The 16,579-nt window shown below is 44.8% G+C and overlaps 1 pseudogene; it reads right to left on the bottom strand.

The window, feature by feature from the left end:
• Positions 1–629: 629 nt before the first annotated feature.
• LOC142427690 (proteasome subunit alpha type-5 pseudogene) lies at positions 630–1,351 on the bottom strand (annotated as a pseudogene).
• Between the last annotated feature and the right edge of the window lie 15,228 nt (positions 1,352–16,579).

Below are 16,579 nucleotides of genomic sequence, written 5' to 3'. Positions count from 1 at the left end.
GCTACTCTTTCTGAACATACCTTAGGCTTTAATTATATTTGTGAGAATAGTTAAGTCTTTTTATTTAGCTGTCTAACTTGACAGCTCCAAGAGTTTCACAAGCACATGCTTAGTCGGCTCATAAACTCAAACAAACGTAATTACCCATTCAGTCAGTTCTGACTCACAGGACAGAGTAGAATTGCCCTGGTGGGTTTCTGAGGCTGTAACTCTTTACAGGAGAGGAAAATTATTTTGTTTTGTTTTCTTATTCATTTACTTCTACCCTAATTTTCATGATTTCTTTTCTTCGGGGGGCTGAGGGCTTGTTTTGTCGCTGTTCTAATTGTTGTGAGCATTGCGCTAAGGGATTGGTTTTGGTTCTTTCCTTTTTTTGATGTGTGCATTGTTGCTACAAATTTCCCTCTGTGGACTGCATTTTCTGTTCCCCAAAGGTTTTGGCATATTGCCTTTTTATCCTGATTTGTTTTATTTTAAAATTCCTTTTATTTCAGAATTGCCTTTATGTAGACATCATTTTAAAAAATGCACAGACACTGGAGATTTCCCAAATGGGAGCTGGAAATCAAATTTGAGGGCAACTAGGACAACTGAAACTGTCCCAGAGAAGACCTGAGGATCACACTTCCTTAATTGTCCTTGATAACCTCTTCAAGTTCTTCCTTGGTGGACATGTGGAAATTCTGGCCAGGCTGCACCGTAGCTAGCTCTATGTTCATTGCCTTTAGTTTCTCTTCCATTACTTGACTGAGAATGATGAGTGAAAACTTGATGGCTCCTTTCAGTGTCATAGACTTGTGGTAAACTTCTTGCAAGGAGCTCTGGACACCCTCTGAAGCAGAGCCAATCACTCGAGCATCACATGGAACAAAGGCTCCAGATGGGTCCATGAGAGACAGCTGTGGTCCTTTCTCATCAACGCCTCCAAATACTAGTGCTACTCCAAAGGGCCGAGACATGGCACCTGGATCTGCATCTTCTCCAAACCGTAAAGCCAGATTGGACACAGCCTGGGTCACACGCTCCACGGTCATTGTTTCATTGGAGGGGAACCAATGATTCTGTGTCTCCACTCTGGCTTTATCAATTAAAGTCTTGGCATCATCAATTAGCTCACTCATGGCACAACCTATGTGAGCATCAATCTCTACAATTTTCTCAATGCTGCTAGACTCCATGAGTGGGGAGGTAATTCCCTTCTCCACAGCTAGGCACACACCCTTAGCTGTCTGGATCCCAAAGGCTGTCAACCAAGCTTTCTAACCTCAATGGCATATTCCACTTGAAATAATCTTCCTTCGGAAGAAAAAGTATTCATGTCCCTGTCATACTCAGACCGGGTGAGGAACATGGCGAGGGCAGGACAAGGCGGCACTGGCAGTTCCAAAAGTCTGAGGGCCGGCAAGACACTACCAGCACCAAATCACCCACACCGCCATCGCAGAGAGGGCCCTGCTCACTGATGTGTTTTGATGAATTTTCACATTGTACTCTCTATTTCTTCACTTTGCAAGTGGTTTTTAAGTAAAATCTTTGTTTAAAGTTTTTACTTAAAATTGTTCGGTTTTTCATATATTTTCAATTGTCATATAATTGATTTACTTGATCTTCCTATTATTGATTTCTAATTGTATATCATTGTAATCTGAAAATACCATTTGCCTTCTCGCAATGCTTATAAATTTCTGTTTGCTTTGCGGCCTAGCCCATGATCTGTGATGGGGAACATTTCTTGTGTACTGGGGAGGAATGTAAACTGTGTTGTTGTTGGCTGAGTGTTTTGCATACGCCTGAGAGATTGACTTGATTCATTGCGTTGTCTAGTTCTTCTTTATCTTAGTTGATTTTCTTTCCTGTTGCTCTGTCTTTCCTTGGGAGTGGTGTTTTGAAGTCTCCTCCTGTTATCATAGCATCGTATTTGTCTTTTCGACGCTGTAAGATTTTGACTCACGGATTTTCACGGTCTTCCTTTGGGTGCAGGATCCCTGGCGTGTAGCGGTCATTCACTGGACTGCACAGGAACAACTGCAGTCCCCAAACCATCAACTGCTCGTCAGGAGAAACGCTGCGCTTTCTGTTCCCACAAACAGCTACAATCTCCGAAACCCACAGGGACAGTACTACCCTATCTTACAGGCGCTCTGAAAATCAGCGTGGTCACCATTGCAGTGCATTCTGTTTCGTTTTTCTTTTATTGCGTGTGTCGATGTTGAAGTGAGGTTTTCTTGTGTTATTGTGGCTTTTGTCACTCTCGTGATGGCTTTTGCTTTGCCATGTACTTTGTCAGAAATTAATGTTGCTACTTTTGCCCTTCTATGAGTACGCCATCCAGGCGTCCTCAAACTACGGCCCGCGGGCCACATGCGGCCCGCCGAGGACATGTGTCCGGCCCGCCGGGTGTTTGTGCCCCGTTTGTTTATTTACTTCAAAATAAGATACGTGAAGGGTGCATAGGAATTTGTTCATATTTTTTTTAACTACAGTCCGGCCCTCCAATGGTCTGAGGGACAGTGAACTGGCCCCCTGTTTAAGAAGTTTAAGGACCCTGACTTAGGCTTTCTCCTGGTCTCTTTGAAGATTGTTCTTCATGTTTTTGAGAATGTCTTCAGAGATTTGTCTTTGTGTTCACTGATTCATGCTTCCATTATTTCAATTACATGCTTTTGTTCTTTCAGGGTGCTATCTGGTTCTAATATCTCAGTGTTTGTCTTCTGAATTTCTATTTGGAGTTGTTGAGTTAGACCTAGTTTTTCATTAATTTTGTCAGATTGTTCTTAGAGAGCTTTCCTGAGTTCTTCTGTCTTCTTTTGACTATATTTCTGTTTAATTTTTCCTCCATCTGCTTAAAGCATCTGAAGATCATTCTTCTGCATTCCCTTGGAGGACTATATAATTCCTTTATGCATCGAAGATATCAACTGGGTCTGTTTCTGCATGTAGGCCCATCATTACTGCCATCTTTAATTGTTTGAAATTGGCTCATATTTCTTTGATATACATTATGTTTATATTTTTCTGTGTTTGTTGTTTGGGTGATAATAGAATGAATAACAGTATCTGTGTACTTGCTGTAACTCTCGAAGATTCAAGGGTAGCCGGATTGTGTAATAATAGCCTATTATGCATGAAGGTGAAGACAGGGAAAAATTAAAAACTATTCCTTCTTCTTTTTAATCATTTTATTGGGGGCTTGTACCACTCATTGCAATCCATACATACATCAATTGTGCCAAGCACATTTGTACATTCTCAAAACATTTGCTCTCCACTTAAGCCCTTGATATCAGCCCCTCATTTCCCCTTCCCTCATGAACCCTTGATAATTTATAAATTATTATTATAATTATTATTATTTTGTCGTACCTTCCACTGTCCGACATCTCCCTTAACCCACTTTTGTGTTGTCCATCCCCCAGGGAGGAGGTTATAATCACGTCCCTCTTTCTACCCACTTCCCTCCATCTTCCTGGTATTGCCACTCTCACCACTGGTCCTGAAGGAGAATCTGTCTGGATTCCCTGTGATTCCAGTTCCTAGCTGTACCAGTGTACATCCTCAGTGTAGCCAGATTTGTAAGGTAGAATTGGGATCGTGATAGTGGGGGTGGGGGTAGGTGGGGAGCATTTCAGAATTAGAGGAAAGTTGTATGTTTCATTGTTGCTACACTACGCACCGACTGGTTCGTCTTCGCCCCACGACCCTTCTGTTAGGGGGTGTCCCGTTACCTACAGATGGACTTTGGGTCTCCACTCTGCACTCCCCCTCATTTACAATGATATGGTTTTTTTGTTCTTTGATGCCTGATCCCTTATCCCTTCAAACCTCATGGTCACACAGGCTGGTGTGCTTCTTCCATGTGGGCTTTGTTGCTTCTGAGCTAGGTGGCCGCTTGTTTACCTGCAGGCCTTTAAGACCCCAGATGTTATATCTTTTTATTGTCAAGGTCTTTGTCTCAAGGTCTGCCTGGCATTTTTCCAGAGGGGTAGGCAATGACTGAAACAGCTATTATGAAAGAAATGAGAAGGAAATGTGCAAGATGCTTTGCCCACCCACATGAGTCTTCTTTGTTGACTATAAATAGCATAGGGTCAAAGTATCTTTATTTTAACCCTCTTTGACCTTAAGCTGACAAGCAACCTGCTTCTCTTTAAACCTGTGGCTATAGCTCATTGATAAACTTCAGTTTCTCCCATTCTCATTTTCCCCATGCTGGTTCAATCAAGTTTACCCCTCTCCATGGAGGTCCACGTAATCTCCTCCTCCAACAGGCCTATCAGAGAACGGGTGTCGCTATTGTTCATGGCATTATATCAAGTTTCAAGTCCCAGGCATGGTGGAGAGTGAGTGGTCAGCTGACCTTTTCCCCTCTTCTGAAGCCATAGACCAGAGCACTGTGAGGAAGGATCACCCATCAATGCCGTGGTGGGGCAGTGTTTTCCGTGTGTGGGAAGAATTTTCTGTGGTTTGCCCTCTGAATTTACAGGCTATGTTTGGCCCAGACCTCTCTTCTACCAGGAAGTCCAGAACTCAGGCTTGCTCGTTTTACACACACACACACACACACACACACACACACACACACACACACACACAAACACACACACGCACACGCGTGCGTGTGTGTGTATACATAAATATATAAATGTATAGGAATTACACAGTGTCTCACTAGGCAGCCTTGTTCGACTTGCTATGAGAAAAATCAGTTATTTAACCCTGTAACTACCTGGGCTCTTTAGAAAGTACTATAGGCTTTGGGAAAACATTTCAATGGTCATTTCTTACCCGTTATCCCAGGCATCACACGATAGCTTTATTGAGCTATAATTCATATACTATATGGTTCACACATTTAAGATGTACAATGAAAATATTTTAGGATATTGAGAAAATTGTCATCACCCTAAAGTTAAGCCCTACACCCATTAGCAATCACTCCCTGTTGTCTCCCAACCTCATGCTCCCAGCCTTAGGAAACCTCAGTCTACTTTCTGTCTCGATGTATTTGCCTATTCTGCATATTTCATATAAATGGAACCTTGCACCATCTTATCCTGGGTTCTCAAGAGAAGCAAAACCAGTGATACAGAGAGAGAGGAGAGAGGGTCATGGTTCACAGGGAACAGGATGCTCTCTTGGGCCTATCACTCCCTAAGGTACCAGGGTCCGCTGTTCATCTAAAATGACCTTGCTTGCCCAGAACATTTTATTTGCCTAAGCTTGCTGAATTAGATCATTCTTACTGATTAAATTTAAAAGGAATTTTTTTCCTACACAGGGGTGCTGCTACATTTGGGGTTTTTAGTGAACAGACTAGTTCCCAAAATATGTCGCATACCCAGAATTTGATTAGTAGTGGGGTAGCTCTTTTACCCTCTCTCAGAAGCAAGCAAATCCCAAGTCTGGGACATTTTGAGTTTGTGGGTGAGATGCGAGGCTGGAAGCGTCTCCTAATTCACATAGCTGTGGTAGCTGATGAATACAAGATTCGTAGGAAGATGACCAAATGACTGCAAGGGCAAATGAGTTGAAATCCAGCAGGTCGGATAGCAGGCTGCTGATGACTCGCAAGATAGACAGGCAACACAACAGACCAAAGAATCAGAGGTCAGAGAACAAGCCAGATGCTGCATTCAGACCCAACAAATCAGCAAGATTTTCTACAGCATTCACTTACACTGGAGGCAGGTCACATCCCTGATGAAACTTCCTTTTCATTCATTAGACAGAAGTGATTACATGGTGACAGATTACATTATGGGGACTTACTATGTCTTAACTGCTAAACCACTGAGGATCCTGACCCACAAAACTATACATAGACCACTCGGTCTTTTATGATTGGCTCCTTTTACTTACCCTGCTTCCCTGAAAATAAGACAGTGTCTTATATGAATTTTTGCTCCCAGAGATGCGCTAAGTCTTATTTTCAGGAGATGTCTTATTTTTCCATGAAGAAGAATACAGTACACATTTATTGTTTTATTAAAAGAGACCTCGTGCTTCCTGTCTGCTCCGGCTGCGCTGCGGCCAACAGTGAGCTGTGCAGTGGTGCCCAATGCTAAGGTCCAGAGTCCAGAGTTACGGTAGCTTCGGGGGGGCCTTATTTTCGGGGCAGCCTTATATTTCAGGGCATGCCTTATATTTCAGCAAGAGGCAGAAGTGTAAGTGGGTCTATTTTCAGGGGATGTCTTACTTTTGGGGAAACTGGGTAGCATAATGCTTTCAGATGTCATTTAGATTGCACCATAGCTTAACATTTGAGAGGTAGCTACAAATTGTTTCCATCCTCTTTCCTTTCATCAACTAAACACACATCGTGATTAACATTGGAGAAAGATATAGTCTTGTTCCATAATACTATTGCTTCTGCTATCTAACACTGTGTAATAAACCACTTCCCTAATGAAACTATGAGCATCTCCATTTTGTGGGTCAGGCACTGTGAGGAGGCCACAGTAGAGAGAGTTTACCCCACGTTCACAAAGATCGATGGCTTGTGGGATGGTTTTGGGAGCGTTCACCCAGCAAATTAGGTTTTCTTTTACTAATATTTATACAAACTGTTCTGTGTCACTGGTTACAATTTCACACGTCAGCATTCTCGTTATTTCCATCCTACTGATTTTGCTTTCCTCCATCTAGGTTCTCTTCCCCCTCCTTGAACTTTTGTCTCATTTTGGGTAGCTGTTGGTCATTTGGGCTCTTACAGTTAATTATTGGAGTGAGCAAATTGCTACTCACTGGAAGCAAAACCAAACTCATTGCCCTTGAGTTAATTCTGACTTGTGGTAGCCCTATAAGGCAGGGTAGAACTGCCTCTGTGGGTTTCTGAGACTGTCACTCTTTACTGGAGTAGAAAGCCTCATCTTTCTCCCACTGGTGGTTTCTAACTGCTGACTTCAGGCTTAGCAGCCCAGCTGCATAACCACTATGTTAACAGGGCTCCTACATTACTCAGAGGTAATAGTTATTCTATAAACCAAGCAATATTTGGCTGAAAAGTAACGCACCACCTAGTTTTATTCTGTTGTTGCTGTCTTGATATTCTTAATAGTTTTGTTGTTGTTTTTGGTTTGGTTTTTAATAAGACGCATTGCATTTTCATTTAGCATTGAGGAGAGCAGAAATTGGAAAAGAAAGAGGCGAGTGGACTATCCAGATATAAGTCTCAGTTGTTCTTCTTTGTGCTCTTTAGGAGGAGAAGGAAGGCATGTTAAATCAGCAAGGACAAAACTGAAGGCAGAGAAAAATTCTTAGATTCCGTCCTAAGCTAGACCCAGGCTAGCCAAAGTGGCCATTTGAGGCTTGGCAAGGTCACCTCAGAGAGTCCACAGGGCCCAAATGACCTTGGTAACATGATCTTTTCAGGCTGAGGGCAGAGCACTTGTTTTGTTTAAAAACCCTTAGTTCCCTGTGGACTTTTCTCATCTCCAGGCACTACATCAAGCCCATATGGGTTAAAGGTCCCAACTGTTAAAATTGGGCATAACCACATACGTTGATTTCACACATCGGGGACATCGTAGGAAACTATGCAAACGGATAAGGCTGCCTGCCAGACCAGCTGGTGAAATCAAAGCAGACGAAGCATAGTTTAAAGGGACGGATTAGATTATTATTTTTTTTTTTAAACAATTTATTAGGGGCTCATACAACTCTTATCACAGTCCATGCATATACATACATCAATTGTATAAAGCACATCTGTACATTCTTTGCCCTAATCATTTTCTCTTGTTTTCTCCTCTTTTCTTTTTTTTTTTTTTACATTTTTTTTTCTTCTTTTACATTTTATTAGGGACTCCAACAACTCTTACCACAATCCATACATATACATACATCAATTGTACAAAGCACACCCATACACTCCCTGTCCCAATCACTCTCAAGGCATTTGCTCTTCACCTAAGCCCCTTGCATCAGGTCCTCCTTTTTTTCCCCCCCTCCCTCCCTTTTCCCCCCTCCCTCATATGCCCTTGGTAATTTATACCTCGTTATTTTGTCATATCTTGCCCTATTCGGGGTCTCCCTTCCCCCCTTCTCTGCTGTCGGATTAGATTATTTAGGAGCCCTGGTGGTGTACGACTGTGTGTTGGCCTCCTAACCACAAGGCCAACATTCTGAACCCACCAGTCACTGCATGGGAGAAAGAAAAGGCTTTTTCCTCCCTTAAAGATTTAAAATTTCAGAAACACACAAGAGCAATCCTACCCTATTTGATAGGGTCGCTATAAATCAGAATTACTGTTTTGAGTGAGACTGACCTTCAGTAAATTCTGCACAAATCCATATCCCAACTACAGGGAGGTTTTGAGGGAAGGGCCAGACTTTTTGACAAAAAATAAATTAATTCCTTTTTTTTTTTTATATATACATCTGAGTTGTGGTGAGTGAAATGTGTAAATCTGCCACAATCTGTATTATACTATGTTAAAAAGAACCACAAGGTGGGTTCTTGAGTTATATGTGCCTTCAACTATGGAACACAAGGAAAGACGGGAAGATTGAGGAACTGGAAACTGATTACGTGCAGAGCAGAGAGAGGGGTGACTCTGGCAGCTCTAAGAATTGAGGTGACCATTGACACCGAGTGGCCCAGGGCAGAATGCCAGCAAAGGAATAGATCCGCGTACAGAAAGTGCTCTCTTCCAAATCAGTCTCCTGAGAGCCAACGTAGACAAGGAAAGAGGGACTGGGTTCTACTTCTTTGATAGCCTCTTTCCATCATATAACTGCTTATTACTAGATTATAACTATCATATCACTAGAGTTTCCCAGGAAAATAAAGGAGGGCCTGCTTCCTCTTTAAACATTTTTTTAAATTTAATCATTTTATTGGGGGTTGCCAACCCTTATAACAATACATCCATCCATCATTGTCTCAAGAACATTTGTATATATGTTGCCATAATCATTTTAAAACATTTTCTTTTTACTTGAGCCCTTGGTATCAATTACTCATTTTCCCCTCCCATCCTTCACCCTCCCTCCCTCATGAACCCTTGATAATTTATAAATTGTTATTATTTCCATATGTTACACTGACTGCTGTCTCCCTTCACCTACATTGATCATTGCTATCAGTTCCCCCTTTCACCCCCCACCTACCCCGACCCTCCTGGTATCGCTATTCTCATTATTGGTCCAAAGGGGTTTATCTGTCCTGGGTTCCCTGTGTTGTGAGCTCTTATCTGTACCAGTGTACATGCTCTGGTCTAGCCAGGTTTGTAAGGTAGAATTGGGGTCATAACAGTGGCAGGATGGGGGGGTGGAACATTAAAGAATTAGAGGAATGTTGTATGTTTCCTTGGTGCTATACTGAACCCTGACGGGCTCATCCCTTCTTTGTGACCCTTGTGTGAGGGGATGTCCAATTGTCTGCAGATGGACTTTGGGTCTCCACTCTGCCCTCTACCCTTCCCCTCATTAGCACCCATTGATTTGTTCTGGGTCTTTTGATGCCTGATACCTGATCGCATTGACACATCTTGTGATCACACAGGCTGGTGTGCTTCTCCCATGTGAGCTTTGTTGCTTCTCAGTTAGACAGCAGCTTGTTTATCTTCAAGCCTTTAAGACCCCAGACACTATATCTTTTGATAACTGGGCACCATCAGCTTTCTTCACCACACTTGCTTATGCACCTGCTTTGTCTTCAGTGATCGTGTCAAGAAGGTGAGCATCACAGAATGCCAGGTTATTAGAACAAAGTGTTCTTGCATTGAGGGCATACTTGAGTAGAGGCGTAATGTCCAACTGCTACTGTAATACTTAACATATAAATATATGTACATAGATCTATTTCCCTATTATTATATATAAATATATTTACATATGTGCATGCCTGTATTTGTACCTCTGTAAAAGTCCTTTGCCTCCTAGTTCTGTCCTCTGTTCCCTTTTACTTTCCTCTTGTCTCACTATCATGTTCGACCTTCATTCTGCTTTCATTAATTCCTCTTGGCTAAACTGCACTTGATCAAGCCCCACCAGGCATCCTACACCCTCCTTGCCATCGATTTTAGATCACTTGTTATTCCCTTGTCTCTGGGTTTCTTGACTCCCACCTTTCTTTCCCCTGCCTCCCCCTCTCCCATGTGCCCCTGGAACTGTCAGTCCCATTGTTTTCTTCTCCCGATTGTTCATCCAGCCTATCTTATTTAGATAGACCTGCGGAGATAATAACACACACAAATCAAGACAGAGCAAAACCAAGCAACAATATACAAGAAAACAACAACAACAAACCAATGACAAAAAAACACAACAAGAAAGAAAAGCTTGTACTTAGTTCAAGGATTGTTGGCCTTTAGGAGTGTTTTCCAGTCCAGTCTGTTGAGGTACCAAACCCTGGCCCCAAAGTCCACCTTCAGCATTCCCTGGGGACCTCGCTGCTCCATTCCTTTGCTGTTCTGTTGCACCCCCTTAGCGTTTTGCCTCAGTGTGGTGGGATCAGATCGGGCGCAATTCCCACACTGTGTCTCCAGTGTTGTCCCCTGTAGGGCTATGGGTCAGTGAGGGATGTCATGTCTCATAGTGGGGTTGGCCATGTAGTCCTCTCTGTGGATTGGCTGCTCTGAGCAGGAACATTGTCCTCAAGGCCTGGTTGGCCAGATGTGCTCCATTCTCTCCTCCTCCCCCTTCATCTGCTCCTATGTGCTTTGATCAGAGATGCCCCTCTTCCTGAGCTGTGGTTTCAGTGCCCTCCTTTGAAATAAATGTTCTGGGGGGAGGGGCAGGTGTCCACATAGTAGTTGGGATTGGGCCGGCCCCTCAGACCTCTCCACTGGTTTCCTACTCCACGCCAGCATGTGATCCCTATTCTTTAGGCGTGATCTACCCCTTTTGTCCCTGGAATACCTGGTACATCTCCTGAAGTGTTCCCTTAGAGAGCACAGGCTATCTAAGATTAAGAATTGCCCGTTCTATTGTGTATGTTTTAACAAGAGGCTTGTAGGCCTCGTTTCTATAAAGCCCCATTGTTGAATAAACTTAAGACTCTTCTCTGGATATTGGAGGTTAATCCCTTGTGTTCCGATTTTCTGTGTCATTTTTTTCTCTAATTGTGCCATCTTTCCACAGGAACCCTGTTTAACTGTGGGCCTAGACCCCATAATATTACAACGTATGTGGGAACATTGGGAACATTAGCACGGGAGTGCCCATACAGCATTGTGATAGTAAGTCAGCATGTATTTGAATAAGAAGAATGTAAACCTTTTTGTATATCCGTGTGTTTGAAAAGGATAAGTCTGACTCGTTTTCTCATGTTTAGGACGTGTAAAGGACATATCCAAGTTTCGTTTTTTAACACAAAAGACACCTTTCTTTTTATATTACTCCTGCCTTATTCAAAGAGTGTATTCACAAGTATTCTTGTGACTGTTAGATTTCTCCGGTGAGATATACCTCAGTTCTTGGCTTTACACAAGAACGAATTCACTCTGAAGCATGGTTTGTGATCCTAGTGGGTTTGTATAAAGGAAGGAAGAAGTTTCAGGTTTTACAATGACTGAACATGGGCAACCTTGTGGGACTCACACCCATGCTAGAGACTACACCATGGCCGAGCAGGCACAGGACTGGAGCCAAAGGGCCAAGAAGAAGGGGCGAGGGGGGTAGGGAGATGGGGGTGGGGGGTTGTCTTATAGTCAAGGTATTTCAGGCCTCTGTCTGGGGGGTTGTGGTTGAAGGTATTGGTTAACAACATTGGCTAACTTAAGCCCACCTGTGCCTAGTTTAATGTACCACCCATCCTGCTCTGGCTTGAATTGGCACGGCCCATTTAGTCTTTATGGCTGGCTGAGGGCTTTCCTGATTCTCCTCTGACCTCTTGTAGGGGCCTTCAGGCATGGAGGGAGAGGACCCCTGTTCGTGTTTCTTGCTACCTAACATCTACCTACTGAAGGAGTATGGATCCAAATCTTTGGGGTACTGGGTGATGACATCTGTAGCTGCTTCCTACTGGCAAAAAGGGGTACAACATGGGGCCTTGGGTCCACACCCTTCCTACTCTGGTGGAAGGGGTTGTCCAGGCAGGGCCCACAATGGATGAGGTTGGAGTGATCTGGGAGCTGGTGATCCTGGGGTTGGCATACTTGGCTCAGAGATATTGGTAACCTGGCGAAGAAACAAAACAGGTGAGCAATTTAGGTAAGGCAGGGGCGAGCCGTGAGATAGCAGTGGCCTTGGAGGTTGGGGTTAGTGTCACAGGAAGTTCAGAAAAGAAATCTTAGGACTGACGGGCATGCGTGCCAATTTACTTGAAACACAGGATTTGTGTAAAAGCATTTACTGGCTTAGAGAGTATGGTGGGTCTGAGCTGGGGTTTTCTGTGGATCGCTCATCTTTCCCAGGGTGGCAGTGAAACACCCCCAGCAGCTCTCAGGTGTGCTTGTCAGTATGCTCTGCTTCTAAGGGGTCCGGGTGCAACAGTTTCCACGGTTTCACACATGAATTGTGCCCAGGGTCCAGGGAAGAAGGTAAGGACAGGATAGGAAGCCCCAGTATCTAGGAGGAAATTTACAAGGAGGAAATCCCTGTCACCTCAATTGCTCACCTGAGATTCCACACCAGTAACATCTATCTCCTTCTGCTTCGCTGGCTGGGCCAGGCCAATTTTCAATTAGCAGCTGCCTGCAGGTCCCTCCCATGCTGGTTATTTGCCATAGGACAGAGGGCTTCCCAGAGGCCAGTTTTTTACAGTGGTGGCCTGGCCCTGGGGGGTCTAATTCCTAGCCAGTGACCCGGCTGCCAGCACGGTGACACTTAGTGCCTTGTTCAGGGATCTGGGAAACCTGAGAAGCAGTTGATGAGAGGTGGTTAGGAAGGGCGGCCAGTACCTAGGCATGTCTAATGTCCTTCCTTCTCTCCTTCTCCGGAGCCTGGACCTCCCACTCCTGGTCTCTATGGTAAAAGGTGGCATTTGCACTAGTGACCATCTCTTCTAGGGTAACACCTTCCGTCTTCCACACTAACTTCTGGAGCTTTCTCTGAATGTCTGGAGTGGCCTGTGTGGGAAATTGTCCCTAAGTAAGACTTGCCCTTGGGAGGAATCGATGTGTACTCCAGTGTGATTCCCCAGGTACTCTTTTAGCCGCTCTAAGAAGCCCCCAGGGCTTTCCTCAGGCCCCTGGTGAACAGCTGTCATTTTAGCGTAATTCATGGCCTTTTATCTACCTGACTTCAGTCCACCTGGGATGCACCCCAGAAAATCTTTACATGCCCACCCATCCTTGGGATCATTAAAATCCCAAGTAGGGTCAGTAATAGGCACAGTTGTTTCTCCTATTGGGTACTTATCATTCATGACATGTAAACCCTCTGCAAACTTCCTAGCACCTTGTAGCGCACGTTCTTGAAGTCTGTCATAGTCTGTCCCAGTATGACCATTACATCCTTCCAAGTTAAGTCATAGGCTAGGGAAGTGGTTCTCAACCTTCCTGTGGGAAACAGAAAGATTTCTCTCAAGTTGTCTTCCCCAAATGTATGCCAAATTTAGCTGCTTGTTACCCATGGTCAATAACTATACACTTGGAGGTCAACAGAAGTAGGTCAGGGGTTATTCTCCCTAAGGGTAATCAGCCATCCTGAGCAAGCAGACACCACTGTCTATCCCACAATAAGGAGGGCCCACTCTCTATGGACAAGGATAGTAGTAGATTTTTTTTCTCTGAAGGAGAGCCCAGGGAAGTCAAGCCCACTCCAGGGTGACCAAGGTTAGGCTGCCATCATGAACTTACAGTCCGCCTTTCTTGTCACATGTATATCCCTAGTCCCTCCCCTTCCCATTATACCTCTAGCTCATCCTCTTCCTGCTATGTCTATGCCCACTGTATATTTCCCACCTATTGCTTGTATTGCCTATTGTACAGCCCCTTCCTATGATGTGTGTGGTTACCTAGCAATAAAGCTCTCCCCGGCTCCTGCTCTCTCCTCTACCCTCTCGGCCTGTGCTGTGCGTGGACCTGGCTGTTGAGATCAAGGCCATCCAGGAGCATGCTACCATGAAATGTGTCTGACTTCTTTATTTTACTCTCTCTCCTATCGCTCTATGACTTAATTATAATCTTTATATATCTTAACCGTACAATTGTGCTTACTGAACCCCCGATTAGTTGTGGGGGACTGGCTTACCCCATACCTTTCTAATGCCACGACCCTTTAATACAGTTCCTCAGGTTGTGGTGACCCCCCAACCATAAAATTATTTTCTTTGCTACTTTATAACTGTCATTTTGCTATTGCTATGAATCGGGTGACCCCTGTGAAAGGGTTTTTTGACCCCCAACGGGGTCGCGACCCACAGATTGAGAAGCGCTGGGCTAGGGTGAGATACTGGAACTCTCTTTGTACTGTTCAGGTTTGTCAGGGTAACTTCCCAGATTACTTTAATCTGCCTGAATTTAATTTGGGTGAAAGGTCTGAGAACTGCCTGGGGACCAAACTCCCCAGCTGTCCAAAGTTGGCAGAGTCATCTGTTTTCCCAGCCTCTACAGGTTCAGGGTCTGAGGGTGCTGTGGCTAGACTGGGGGTGTAGTAGCCTTCAACTTCAGGGCCCCTTACTGGGTCCTGGGAACACTGGGAACAAAAGTCTTTACTGTTCCTTAACAGAAAAAAAGCCCTAACATAAGGGAGCCCCTCCCACTCCCACAGAAGTGTTCTAGCTGAATCAGGGTGGGAAGGGCAAGGGTGCCATTCCTTGGCGAGGAAGCCCCATCACCTAGAATGAACTGAGGCCCGATGGTATTGCAGAACAAGACCAGCTTCTGTTTCTGCAGCATCTCCAGCCCAAATCGATCCCAATTAGTGTAGCGCCAGCATTATCCATCTTGGGGACAGCATTATCCATCTCAAAAACAAAATCAGCGGAGACCAGGGCTCGATGCCTTGAGGTCATGACTGCAGCTCCAGAGTGTGCCAGGAGGATGCCGTGGAAGTGGGGCCTCAAGCAGGTGTCCCTGCCGAGGGAGGGGTCGGGACACAGTCTCTGCCACCAGACAGCAATGGCCACAGGCTTGGGTGACTATACAGAACCTACACAGGGAACTACCGGCACAAGTCATGCACCAGACCTCTGAAGGTGAGACCACTGACATGAGTGGCCTTTCCACAACCTATGAAGGGGAGGAGACCCCATTGGCTGCATTAAGCCCACCTGGGCCTAGTTTGGCCACCCAGTTAGTCCCTCTCCATGCCTGAAGGCCCCCTACAGGAGGTTGGAAGGGAATCAGTGATCCCTTAGCCAGTCATAAAGACTAACCAGGGTCAACCAATACCTTCAACTGAGTCTCCCAGCCAGAGGCTCAGCTACCGTGACCATGAGGCTGCCACCCCCAACCCCACCCCACCCCCTCCTCCTTCACCTTTGTCCTGTGTCCACTTGGCTGTGCCTCGGTCTGTCTGACCTCATGCTACCACGTGCGGGTGTCCAGTCCCATGAGGTTGCCTGTGTTCAGTGATTGTAAAACCTGAAACTTCTTCCGTCCTTCCTAAAAACCCACTTGGATCACAAACCCAGCTTCAGAGTGAATTCTTTCTGCTAGGAAGCCAAGAGCTGAGGTATTTCCCCATCCAAGATATCTAACATGACTGTGGTAGTTAACATAATCTGGTGTCGATTTGGGACTTGAGAGAATAATGAGTGAAGGGGTGGAGTCTAGTCTGTCAATCAGTTCATAGCCAATGAGGTCTCTGTGTGGGCATGGCCTTCTCCTGAGGATTCTGGGAATTCCTGATTTTCCTCCTTGGAGAGGGGACACACTCTCTCTCTCTCACCACTTCATTTCTTTGGAGAGACTCTACTGACAAGACCCAAGGCTGACTCCCTGTGAGACCTCCCAGAGGAGAAGCCCCATGGACCTATCATGATAAAACTCATCAATATCAACTTAGGGCACTTTTGTTTTCTAACCATTTGTATTTTGTATGAATCATGCCAACTTTTTACATGCAACATAAAAATTTCAGGAAAAATGTTTCTGGTTTGCTCTTTAATGCTGTTGCACTGGTCTCGAGGAGAGACATTTATTGAAGTACTCATTGAGCAGGGCTCTTACATGTCAGGAAAGCAGAAGGTCCTACATGATCTGGCTTGACCCAGTGGCTGCAGCAATGAGCTCCAGCATAGGAATGCTTGGGAGGACGGCACCAGACCAGGTAGTGGTTTGTTCTGGTGTGCATAGGACAGAACCAACGGGAGGGCACCGAACACCCAAATTCTGTATTCGTCATGATGATGCTGTGACATTTTACTGGTAGAATCCTTGCCTCTCATTTTGGAGATCCGGGTTTGATTCCTGGTCTGTGCTGCTCATACTTCCACAGATGGTCTGTTAGTAGACAGTTGTCTGCTGCTTTGATGCTGAATAGTTTTCCTCAGAGCTTTCAGACTATGACAAACTAGGAAGAAAGGACTGGTAATCTACTTCTGAAAATCAGCCAGTGAAACCCTATGGAGCCCATCTACAATTGACCGTATAAATAGTGTGGAGTTGGGTGTGTTTCACTCTCTTGTGCGTGGGCTCCCCATGAGTGGGAATTACTCCACAGCAATTAACAACAGTGGATTAGCCAC

Source organism: Tenrec ecaudatus, chromosome 15 (assembly GCF_050624435.1).
Source record: "Tenrec ecaudatus isolate mTenEca1 chromosome 15, mTenEca1.hap1, whole genome shotgun sequence".
Taxonomy (NCBI): domain Eukaryota; kingdom Metazoa; phylum Chordata; class Mammalia; order Afrosoricida; family Tenrecidae; genus Tenrec; species Tenrec ecaudatus.
This window is presented reverse-complemented; position numbering and strand designations above follow the sequence as displayed.